The following is a 13,626-nucleotide window of genomic DNA, read 5'->3' as shown; positions in this document are numbered from 1 at the left end:
GTTATGGTCATCAACAAAGAGAAAATCAATTCATCAAAGTAAATCAAATCAATAATAAGGACAAACAGTAAAAGTCAAAGGTGATCTGATGCAAATGTGGAAGAGAAGGTCTATTGCAAAAGAGTGCAAGTCAAGACCAAAAGCATTAGTAATATTCAAGCTAAGAAGCTAATACACACATATAATATATAAAAGAGAAGCAAGGGGCATTGGGTTGCATAGGAAGCAAACGTTTTAGTTTGAAAAGGAATGCAATTGTCAAGTGCTAGTTTGCCTTCTTGGGGAGCATCATAGAGAAGGCAAATCATAATGCAAGTGACCTTGGATTTCAATCAATTTGGTCCTACTGTTGTGTAATGCATGCCTCGCCAAGAGACTATAAAGAAAGTATTTAAAGTGATTCACTCCCACTCTTTTGCAATGCATGCCTTGATAGAAGAAGATGCCAAGTCTGCGAAAGACAAAAGATGCCAAGACGCTCAAGTGCCAAGCTCATTCTTGGATTTAAGGCATGATCTTTATGCTAGAATGTTAGTAAGTTCAATCCAACAATGAAACCGTGCATTTATGTGGAGTTGTACAAGTAATACCTTGTTTTTTGTTTGCACGAGTTACTATATAGTCCCATGGATTAGCTTTTGATTTGCAAGTAGAGAAGCTCATAATTTGCTTCCCAGTGGCGGTGGACTTTATCTCATTGGCCATCCCTTGAACAAGCAAGATCTCAGCCATGTGCTTCAAGTGTGAAAGGTGCAACGAGTAGTTTTCAACCAAACTCCATACTCTCAAAATGTTGCAAGATCATACGCACTTGATCCTCACAACTATGCAAAGGCTTTTTATTTTCCTAGCTTTTTCTTTAAAATTCAAAAGAAAATACATAAAATTGTAATATACTTTCTACCTTAGATCTAATTCGATTATGGAACACTAGCTATGGAATAATTTCTTAACTTTTAGACATTACTTCTCTAAACTTTTCACCATAAACTATTATTTTCTCTTCATTCTTTAAACTTCTAGATGTTACGAGAAGCGCAAGGCCAAAGAATTTGTATGGTTGTAGACCATGCAAAGTTTCACATAGAGCAGACATGTTTGTCATACACATCTTAATTTTTAAAGTTGTGTTGTGAATGGTAAAGAGTGGGAGAAAATGAGAAGATTAGTGAAAGGATGGGAGAGAGAAGAGGATTAACCCCCACGAAATGAAAAGCTACCCTTTCTAATATTGTTAGATTGATCTTTAATTATGGTGGAATCCACACATACCTTGAATGTATTATTCTTGTTGGCACTGATGAGACTCACTTTCAATAATTTCTCTAGTTCTTTCTACACCATGGTTCTATACCTCGGATTCGTTATGTAGGGTTAGCTTACCTCACGGTTGGTACCTTGCCTTTTGGGTATGGTAGGTACAATATTCCTTCCTTTATAAGACGAGGACGAATAGTCTTGTATTCCATCAATGGTGTTAATACAGTCTCTGTATTTCATCAACGGTGCTTTTACCTCATAGTGAGTTGTTCATTGATTAATACAATCTTATTCTCTTCCAAGGAAAGCTCCAAAAACAAATTTGGGCAAAAAAAAAAGTTTGATTATATTATGATCATAAGCTTTGTACACATAAGTTCCATAAGTACAAGAGACCCCTCTCTAGAGAGGAATAACCAGCCTGTAAACAAAATAGCTCTTGCTCAGAGGAAAAAAACCAAAATCTGCTTCTCCTAGTGGCTTGATAGCATCTAGATCGCTCTCAGGCAGAAGAGAAGAGTGTAGAATTAGCTTGTGGGTTCATCTTTGACAAGGAACAAGGAAGGTAGGAGTTGTGCATGAAGGTCCATGCTGGAGTTAGTGCAGCTCCCAGCGCATGCACACATGCACATGTACACACATACATATATGCATGCATAACATACATGTTTGTGAATATACATGTTTTCCCTATCTCTAGACTATCGACTAGAAGTCCGTAGTATTGTCAGCATGTAGTCCTTATGGGCCCATAAAATGAAAGATGCCAATGTGGCCTTCTCTGTCCAGACAATATCCCACCATTCGTCCCTTAATCTAGGACCTCTAGTAGTACCCGCATAGTCCGTCTTCATAGCAATCATGTTTGAATCTTTGTAATAAATATTTTGCATCTTTGGAGGCTTCGGGAAGACCAACATTACTATCATATTGCTAGTATTTGTTGTAGCACTGAGCATCTTGTTTTGGCCTTCATTCTTGCTTATGTGGAATATGTACCTTTCATATTTTATACACGAAGATATGTTTGCTACCCACAGGATAGCCACTCTATTGCTCACATGGTAGCCCTAATCGTACCCTTTCTATCCAAGCCTATGGTGTATATCATCCTTCTCTATTGCCTCCTCTTATGGGGGCTCAAAATTGGGGAGGTGACCCTAACAAATTTCACATAGAGACCTAAACTCTACGATGCAAACACATTTATTGCATTTGACACATTGCAACCTCGTGTGCCCGTGTTGCTGAAGTATAGTCAAAATTGTAGATATATTCAAATGTCAAGCTCTCTTGAATAATAGTGAGCAACTATAATGCGTGCATCATCTATGTCTACATGACATATAGGCATATCATAATCCATTATGAACATTTTGATTTCACATAGTAACCATGCGATTACAACACAGTCAAAGCATGAGGACCAATATTGCTTTATTGCCACAAAGCCATAAGCATTTGGAGCAGACAAGGTGTTAACCTTGATTATGGATGAGCCTAAGGAGTGGTCCACGGAACAAGATATCATAGAATAATAGAGGCATGTGTGAACATGGACATAGCTCCGCTTGTGTGACAAATATATCTCTCAATAATAGATGTCCGCTCAATAAGCCTTATATTGAGCATGAAGGAAAGAAAGGGAAGTACAAAGCACTATTTGAAAATGTTGAGGATTCATCTCTAGAACCTTGTCAAAAGAGCATAGAGAGAGCAAATCCTTGATACATGCTCATCACAACACACACACACACACAGAGTTACTATCCCTTTTTCCTTTTGACCATACTAATTATTTATCTCCTCCTTTATAATCCCTCAAAAACCCGTTTAAACCATCTTCCCTCCCCCTAAATTCCCTTATTTTTTCCCTCCTAATTTCTCCTAATTTCCCCCAATTTTTTCCTATTTTTTGCTCAATTTTCTCCTTATTTGTTCCTACTTTCTTCTAATTTTCCTCAACTTTTTCCTAAATTTTTAATATATATTTTGCCTAATTTCCTCTCCCACCCTTTTCTTTCTAGTTTTCTTTATTTTCCTAATTTCTCAAATTTCCTAATTATTTCCTCCTTTCCCTAATTATTTCTTAGTTTCTTCTTAAATTTTCCTCTTATTCTCTATTTTGTTCTGAGTTTCTAGTTTCCTCTTTAATTCTCTCCTAAATTCTTAAAATTTCCTCTTAGAATTTCTCCTAGTTTCTAAGTTTCCCCTATTTTGTTCTGATTTTTCTCATTTATTTTGTCTTAATTTCTCTTATTTTTTCTTTTTCCTTCTTTTCCTGTATTTACTTAATTTATTCTCTATTTCTTTAATTTCTTCCCCCCCCTTTGCCCCTCCCTCTCACTCTCTCTCTTCCCTAATTTATCATATTAACCCCCCTTTTTCCCTATTTCCCCAAAAATTTCCCTCTCTCCTTTCGCTTTCTAATCTTTTCTCTCTACTCCTACCTCTCCCTAATTTCTCCCCACCCCCCTTTTTTCCTTTTTTCCTTAGTTTTCCTTTACTTACTTACCTAACTACAATAACAAACTAACCAAACTTCCCAAACTACCCCAGACTCCCAAAACTTCCCCCCGCCGAACTACATCTTAACTACACTAACTACCCACTTTGCCTAGTTACAAAACTCTCGTTCTCATCGACTCCCAAACTCCTGACTACCAACCGACTGTTAATGCTTAAATAGGCCCCCTTCTCATGCCTCCATAGCTTTACCAACCCCTCCCCACCCCCTTTTGTATGGCAATTAATTCATCGCCTCTATACCTATTCCATTTCTCTATACTTCTGTGCTTTCATTAACTCTCCCAACCCATCCGCATCCCTTCCTACAGTGTGCTTGCTACTCAAGCACTGGCAGTGGTGCCCTTGCTGCCCACATCCACTACTCTACGACCTATTCCTGCTCAAGTCCTGTGACCTGCCATGTCTTGCTTCAACTTCACTGTATCATCGCTGCCCAACACATCAAGCTACTCCACATCCTGTGAATTCTTAGCCTCGAGACTCGTGCCTGCTCTCAAACTGTGCCCATCATGTTTTTTCACGCAATGTACTCACTGGAGGTTAACTTATTTAAAAACTTCTATTTTTATTAAACCTCCCCCCCCTCCCCCTCCTCCCCCCCCCCTCTCTCTCTATATATATTCACCTCCCCCTTCTCTATATATCTTCTATATATTTACCTCCCCCTTCTTTATATATCGTCTATATATATCTCCCCCTTCCCTATATATCTTCTATATATATTTTTACCCCCCCCTCTCTATATATCTTCTATATTTACCCTCTCCCCCTTCTCTATATATCTTCTATTCCCCTCCTTTCCTTAAAATTTTCCTTTTATTTTTTCCCTTTTTGTTGATTCTTTATTTCTTTTGCACTTTTATTTTAGCTTTAAAAACCTTAATATTTTATTAAACTTGCACACTATTCCTACTCAGTTTCTCTTTCCCCCCCTCCCCCTTAAATTTTCTTCAATTTCCCCCTTTATTTCTAGATATTTTTAGCATGGGTTTTTGCTTTATTTTCAATCCCTCCTTACCCTTATTTTTCTTCAATTTCCCCCTCCATTTTCTCTATAATCCTAGCTTATCTATCTATTTCTTTATGTTCTTAATCTATCTATCTCCCTTAACCCCCACTACTTCTTTAGGCTTTAAACCAACTCTTTATCTATGTTCCTAATCTATCTTTCTCCCTTGACCTCCCCCTTATCTACTTATTTAATTACCCCTACTAAACCCTCTTTTTTATTTCCCCCTGTATCTTCCCTTTTAAAATTCCCTTAAAATGTCCCACAAGTAATTTTTCCCACGTTCCAAGCTCTCAATACTTTGATCTATTTTTTAATACATTTCCCCTTCGCCTCTATTTTTTCCTCAAGTTAATTTACCCTAGCATATTCATCTTAGTTGACTAACTCACTCCACTAGTTATAAACCCACCTTTTACACATTCAACACCACTGCAAGCTATTTAAGTCTATGTTTAAGCTACTTTTTTATTGTGATCCCGATAACAAGGGAGGGGTGTTTATGACACCTATCTTCCCAATCAAATTTAAGTAGGTTCTTACCATGTTTTTTTGTTGGATGGTGGCAGGTAGGCAGACTCCCCTCTTCAACAAAAATGATGCTTACTAGGACTTATCCAAGCTCAACTTCTATATAGTGTCCACAAAGTCATTACTACAAAATGGTCCATTGTTGGTTTGCTTTATAAACAGGGATTCACCGACTTGTACAAACTTTCCTGTTAATAGCGTGGTCTATTGTGATCTCCTAGCTATGGCTCTATGATGAACTAGTGTGACCGTCACTCCTGTTACCATTCTCTTAAGCATGGAGGGAAGATCTCCTAGTCTAACATATGCCTTGACCTACTGGCAAGCCAGACGTGTCTCTTGCTCTAGTCCTCTAATTTGTCCTCTCCTTAAGCCCTATTGGTCAGTGATGTCTAGCTAGAACAACTTGGTGATCATGCTCTGAGTGAAGTCTACTATACATATTGATCTTGCGTATGTGTCCTAAGCAAATGCTTCTTGTGTAAATCACAAAGTATCATTGATTTGGGAAAGACAGGTGTTTGGATTTGAAGAGACAATGATAGTGACCTCTAATTTGATAGTACCAAGGGTATCTAAAAGCAAAGTTGCAAAGTTCTCCTCTGACTTGATCTCTTGATGCACATAGGGTACAAATGCAAACGTCTTTGGGTTTACCCTCTGCCCCGGTCCACTCTCAAAGTAAAGTCAGTGCAATGAGATGCAGAACTGCCCAATGGATATCATCAAGGAGTGGGGGAGGTGTATCAATGTGTATCCTAGTGGATCAAAGCCCTTTAGTGAAATCCACAAGCAATGGTCTTTGTACAAATTAAGCTTCATAGGACAATGATAGTGACCTCTAATTTGATAGTACTAAGGGTATCTGAAAGCAAAGTTCTCCTCTGACTTGATCTCTTGATGATCACATAGGGTACAAATGCAAACCTCTTTGGATCTGAAAAGACAATGATAGTGACCTCTAATTTGATAGTACCAAGGGTATCTGAAAGCAAAGTTCTCCTCTAACTTGATCTCTTGATGATCACATAGGGTACAAATGCAAACCTCTTTGCGTTTACCCTCTACCTCGGTCCACTCTCAAAGTAAAGTCAGTGCAATGAGATGTAGAATTGCCCAATGGATATCCTCAAGGAGTGGGGGAGGTGTATCAATTGGATCAGAGCCCTTTAGTGAAATCCACAAGCAATGGTCTTTGTACAAATTGAGCTTCATAGGAGCTTGTGGTGTGCCAACTAGTCCTGAATGTGTGTATTGTGAGAGAGCCTCTTGGATGACCTGGTTCACCTTGTGATATGTGAGTAGGATGGAGGGGGCCTCAGTGCTGTACTGAAAGGGGGATAATCCATCTATGTTGAGCCTCAGGCTCTCAAACCACTTGCATGTATGTGCAAGAGTCATATCCCTTGATGAAATAGAGATATGTGACAGCCTAGAATGCAACATCAAGCTAGAGTGGGGATGCTCCAAACTCACCTAGGTCTACCTGATGTAGGATGAAAGGCTTACTCCAGATCATCCATGAAAGCATGAGAACATGAAGCCCCTCAACTCTAGCCTATTCTATCTTTGATAGTAGGTTTGGACCCCAAAAAGGACTGCCATACATACCCATTGGGAAGACAAATGAGTTAAAGAGAAGAGTCTTGGTTTGGGGATCCTAGAAGTGAGAGTAAAAGCACTACCACTCAAGTCTAGCAAGTGTGGCATATCCCCTGCTCAGTCGAGCCTATAGTCTAGCCGCATCGTGAAGTTTGGGAAAAAAAAAGAACCCCCAAGTATGTGTACGATGCAAGAACCTCCACTTGTAACCCATCAAAAGTGAAGTCCTCTTTGTGCATGGATGATTGGGATGTATTGAAGATCATGACCTTGGTTTTACCAAGGTTGATCTTAACGATTGCTTATTCACATAATCATGTGATTTTTTTTATTATTTAATAACATTCCTGAATAATACTCACACAATCACACACGCAATGAAGACATCCTAATACCATGAAATAAGAATGTTGGGTTCATGAAGCAATTCCTCTCTACTAGTACAAGATGAAATATCTTGGGATTAAAGCCAAGAGAGGTACCCAATGGTACATAGGAGGTGATTTTAGCCTTTCCACACGATGAATCATGGTATGTTGTGAAGCACACTAACCCATCACCTAGATCACTTTGCTAAGCCATCATTCCTAATACTAGGTAACCACTTAGGATATCCCCCCGAATCCTAGATAGGTCATTCGATGGGTTCACGATTTATAGCTTAAACCCTCATCCATTCTATTTACAAAAAACTGAATTTTGAAATCAGCATCAATGATTCAAAGATTATCCTATAATAATAATCTCATAGATACTTATCTGAAGATTGGTATCATAAATTCCACCAACAGTAACCTAGCAATATATTTACCCATGATTTGCTCGATGGTACTAGGAACTATATCGCCTGTTTAACGACTTCCATAATTAGTAAGGAACCATTTGCTGACGGTGTTATGACTTTAACTGGTTATAATAATCGATATCCTAGAAATAAAATTACTACCATTATAAGAATAAAAGGATACCACTGTTCTTTTCTTTTTAGCTCTCTTGATTTGAGATGTAATTTTCCTCTCCCATCTTAAGCCCCACACCAAGGCCTAGCCTTGAGGGTAGTCCTTGGCCCCTGTGCTCACAAGGCAAAGGAGCTAGATGGGATCATGCTTGGGGTACAAGTGCTTGGGATCTCTCAAAAAGGGAGGTGGTGGGCTTTGGTTAGTTTTTAATTTGTAGATAGCATGTTGTGTCTTCTTTTGGAATGCAATATGGTACATATTGCATGCATGCTTTCTTTCTACATGCATGCAATATGTATCATATAGAATTCTTGCATTGCAATCAATATGCATGATGCATCATGTATCACATTGGATTATACGCATGGGATTGTGTATCATATTGCATTGCAATTGATATGCAGAATGCATGGTGTATCGTGTTGCATGCATGTATTCAACATCATGTTAGATGCATTGCATGTTACATTTAGAACTTGAGCATATGCAAAGATCATCTTCTCATAAACAACAAGATCCAAGAACCCTAAAGTAAGAAGGAAATGTATGCATCAAATCACACAATACCATTAAAACAAAACCACAAATCTTGTAGGAAACCCCTCACAACATTAGACAAGTACTCTCTCCTACTCAAATTGGACAACTGGCATCCATAAAACCTCTAAACGTGTCTTCAATTAGTACACCTATCAATATTGCAAATCAATTTGCCATCGCTTCTCCATAACTCTTCCCACAACTCTTCATAAAACTTTCCAAACACTTGCTTCTCAATGCATGAAATCGGCAACAAAGTTGCAAGCCAACATCCTACAACTACCTATGAAAAGCTATTAATAGCCCTAAGACTCTCCTCCTAACAAACTCTAGAATATCAACACGACTTGGCACAAGAACAAGAAACCTTACATGACAACTCAAACTCTCTTCCTACCTTTGTGTACACAAGCCCACAACAACATCGGGAAAGCAAAGCAACAAACTGGCACAATATCTCTAAAGCACCTACTAGTCCTTGCAGGAATAATAAATTTTGATACAGAAGTCAAATTGATACACAGGGCAAACAATAATGTGTCAAAAGCATTTTGCTATTAGACCATCATTCAGTTGGGACATTATATGTCAATAAACCCAGATACATACAAATCTACCAAGCCATCAACAATTAGGGGCATTAGATTACTCTGATATAATGGAGAGATGAATTCATAGTATGATGCATTTAGCTACATTGATTAAATCTATTGGATGATCCAACTTGCTTTTAATGATTGGTACCATATATTAGTGATTAGGAAGGATGATCTATGTGACTATCTAACTTGCATTTAATGATTGGTACCATATATTAGTGATTAGGAAGGACAATTTAATTAAGCAATGGAGAATTTAACTACAATCGTAGAATCCTTAGAATATTAACACTTGGATTTTGAGACCAAACCTTCTTTAATTATTATCAAGATCCTATTAATAGCATATGGAATGATTTCCTTGCAAGATTGCTATCCCCCAAGACTTTGGGTCTGATATATTCCTACCTAGCACATTTTATAGTGGTGTAATAAGCTCAACACATGTCATCTAGAAGGGGTAATTTTCCCCATCTACACCAAACCCTTTTTGTCAAGCAAGCTATTTGAAGTGGAGTTGACTATGAATTTAAACAAGATTTGCTATCTTTGTGAATCATGCTGGTTGGTGCTACCGGGCAGTGATCATTCTTTGAAAGGGGCCTAGATGTATACCCTAATCTCACCTACATGTTTAGAGGAATTGCTCCTTGTGTTGAACATCCTCATGGATGAAAGTTCCCAAGCATCTCTGATCTAGGTAGGATATGAGACTGGATAGGGGTCCAAAGCCATCCTTGAAGAAGCGATAGTGACCTCTAATCTCATAGTAGTAGTACATGGGGCATATGAAAGCAAAGTGCTGATGTCTTGGTGATCACATAGGGTGTAGATGCAACCTTCTCTAGGTATGTCCTCCGCTCGACCTCTCTCAATATGGAGTCAGTGTGATGACATACGAAACTGCCCAGTCGATATACTCGAGGAGTGGGGGAGATGGATCCTTGCAGTGCTTTAGCACTGCTTGTGAGTGGTTTGGTAGTTCTTTGGCACTGCTTTGACTGCTTGGTCACTACTTTGCATTTGTAGACTACTATACATGGAATATGCAAAGTACTCTCCATGTGCTTCATGGGTCTCACTACTTCACCACTGCTTTGTATGTGTACTTGTCAATGCTAAGCAGTGCTTTGTGATTGCTTTACCACTGCTTTCTCTTTTAAAATTGCTTTCCATGTAAATAGTCATTGCTTTCAGTATGCTTTGGCATTGATTTGTGACTGCTTGCCTTTGTGAGTGCTTTTGTACTGCTTGTGAGTGGTCTGGTAGTGCTTCGGCACTGCGGTGTGAGTATCCTTGGAAAGCCCTCTGCTAGTAAAAACTAGGTTTCACAAGGAGCTTTTGAGGTGCCAACCAAGCCCTAAATATGTGTAATTATAAGAGATCCTCCCCAATAACTTGGTTCACCTTATGATATGTCAACGGGATGGATGGGCCTTGATGTTGTACTGGAAGGGAGGTAACCTATCTATGTGGAGCCCCAAGCTCTCAAACCATATATCTACATGTGCATGCATACCAACACCTCAGGTCACCTTCTACTGCCAATGCCATGGGTGAGGACAAGGCCAACCAATGAAGCCTAAGTCACCCTGTGGTGTAGGGGCCTGTTGCCTAATGCGGTGGAGAGAGAGAGAGAGAGAGAGAGAGAGAGAGAGAGAGAGAGAGAGAGAGAATCCTTGATACATCTCAACAAAGAGAAAATGCTTTATAAATATCTCATAATGGAATGAATCCCACTCTTTGTTTAGTTCACCTTTTATGTTCTTGTGCATCCCTCCTTGTGTCTATGTTCCCTTGCACTATGAAAATGTACTAACATGTCTCCTTCATTACAATAGCCCACAACTGTTGCAACTCCCCTTACTCTTGTACTTACCAACCCTTCTCCCCCCTAGTTCTCATCTCCCATACCCTCTCCCACTCCTTCTCCCCCACCTTCCCCCACAATTTCCTCCTTTCCTCACCCTTTATTTCTCAGATCTACTCTTTCCCTTCAACCCTACAACCACTCTATATCATAATATTTCTCCCTTAACTTACACACTCTTTCCTCCTATCCGTACCCTCTATTTCTCATATCTCTATCCCACTAATGAACTATCTACTCATTGATAGTTGGGTGAGGTCCTACTCCTTGGGGACTTCAATACCAAGGCTGGGGACATACAAATTGAGATTGTGGATTTCCAAGGGGATGCCTTAGATAAAATCTAAAAACGAGCACCACATTGTATTAAGGACCCAGCCTTTGGAAAGCCTATGTGGACATACTCTATGACATTCCTAGCCAACCCATACTTGATCAAGAGGACATCCCTTACCCCACTACCATTGCGATCTTCACCACTACCCACCTAAATAACGCCATTAAGAAGCTACATAATGGCAAAGATAAGGATTAAGAGGGCCTCCAAGAAAAACTTGTAATCGATGGGTGGGAAATATTGCTTTGAGCAGCTATTTTTGTAAAGGGCTCTCCACTTCTTGGACCATAAACACCATCGTACTCGTTCACAAAGTAGAGGGTCCTACGTTTGCAAGGAACTAATGGACTATCATGGTTGGTCGAGTGGTCATGAACTTGTATGAGAGGGTTGCTTGTAGAGTGCACAACACAAAGGGAATGTTTAATGAGGAGAGCAGTACCATTAGGGTGAATCAAGAATGCTCTTTCTCCCCCACCCTATTTGGCCTTCACATCTAAGATGACATGGTCTCCTTTATGGACACATTAGGAGGTCAAGGATCGACTGTGGCCATAGTGTGTGGTGCCAATCCCACTATGTGTAGATGTAATGTTGATATCATCACATGGACTACAAATGCACTTGACAACCCTATACACTTTTTGTGAGGGTTGAATATTAACATTATAGATTAGTACAACATTCTTGTCAGAAACTTATGAGCCTTTATTGTGGCCTTGCACACCATTTAGAATGCAACATTGAGAAAAAATTAACACTATATAAAAGCTTTTGGCACAAGGATACTCTCATCTTGTAAATGAGACCATGGAAAAGCTAAACATTACAAAGGACAATCAACCTTACTTGCAAAGTTAGACTCCTCATATGATTTCAAAGGGGAGAATGAAGTTAAATAGCCCTTATAGTTGACTTTTTCACTTGTAAAAAATGCAGTAGGGGTTGCAAATGTAAGCTAGTCAATCAAGAAAATTGTTATTCCTACAATTTCTGTGAGAAATGAATGCCTCTTGGGTTGAAGACTCACTCATGGATGTAGAGTATTCCATGAAGCCTTTTTAGTCATGTGGATTATGATGAATTAAAGGCAAGTTGCTCATAGTCATCATGTGTGCCTTTGGGTTTGATCCATTTGTACTACCATTGGATTGCCTCAACACTCATAGGATTTCTTGGACTACCTCAACACATAAGATTTCTCACTTTTGCACAATTTCATTGTAACAACCGGTATGGATTCTCAAGTTGCTGCTCTTTTTCTTTACCACTCTCTCGCTTACCTCTTATGTCCATTCTCTTATGCATTTTATCAACCTTTTCTGTCCCTCCTACTCAGTTCCATTCTCTTCCTAGAATGGATAGGAAGGTAGAAAGAGATTGCAAGGGGTGGGAAGTGAAGACAACATAGGAAGGAAAAGATCAAAGGAGATAAAAAGGGATGAGAAGGGAGGACATGAACATAGGAAGAGAATGTAGGTGAGAAGAGATTGATGGAGAGGAGGTCTTATTGGAGAGCAACAAAGAAAGGGAGAACACGGATTTTGTGGGTGCTAACTCACCCAGATCAAGGTAAGCTCTTATTATGTATGTATGCTACAAAGGGGTATATACTGGGCCATTGGCCTTTACCCCAACAACCTCCCATTTAAAGGCCAATGTGCCTTTAAGGGAGAAGATGGGCATCCTAATGTCATCCAACACCCATCAATGCTCTGCAACATGCAAACCGCTCTGAGAAAAGACTCTTTGTAAGAAGATCTGTAGGGTTCTCATCTGTGTGAACCTTGACAAGATGGATGTGCTTGTCCTCAATCACCTCTTTGATGAAGTGATACTTCACATCAATATGCTTTGTCTTTGCATGGAAGACAGGATTCCGTGCCAATTGGATGGCACTCTAACTATCACAATGCAAAACTGGAACCTCTCCTGCAATGCTCAAGTCTCCCACTAGACGAGTAAGCCATGTAGTTTCCTTGCATGCCTCAATGGCTGCAACATACTCTGCCTCAGTGGTAGACAAAGCTGTACATGGCTGCAAGCAAGAGACCTATGAAACTGCACCTCCAATGAATGAGAAAACATTTCCTGTAGTAGACCTCCTGGTGTCTACATTCCCTACAAAATCAGCATCTACATATCCAACAACAGATGTGTCCTTCCTCCCAAAGAAAATGCACATGTTCTTTGTACCATTCAAGTATCTCATGATACCTTTCATTGCACCTCCCAATGCTTCTTGCCCCAAGATTTGCCATATACCTGCTAACAACTCCCACTATAAAAGCAATATCTGGACGTGTAGCAACCATGGCATAAATCAAGCTTCCTACTGTAGATGCATAAGGTATCTTTGCCATTTCAGCCTGCTCCTCATCTGACTTAGG

Source organism: Dipteris shenzhenensis, chromosome 6 (assembly GCF_047967505.1).
Source record: "Dipteris shenzhenensis isolate YYH24624 ecotype China chromosome 6, Dip_SZ_1.0, whole genome shotgun sequence".
Classification (NCBI taxonomy): domain Eukaryota; kingdom Viridiplantae; phylum Streptophyta; class Polypodiopsida; order Gleicheniales; family Dipteridaceae; genus Dipteris; species Dipteris shenzhenensis.
This window is presented reverse-complemented; position numbering follows the sequence as displayed.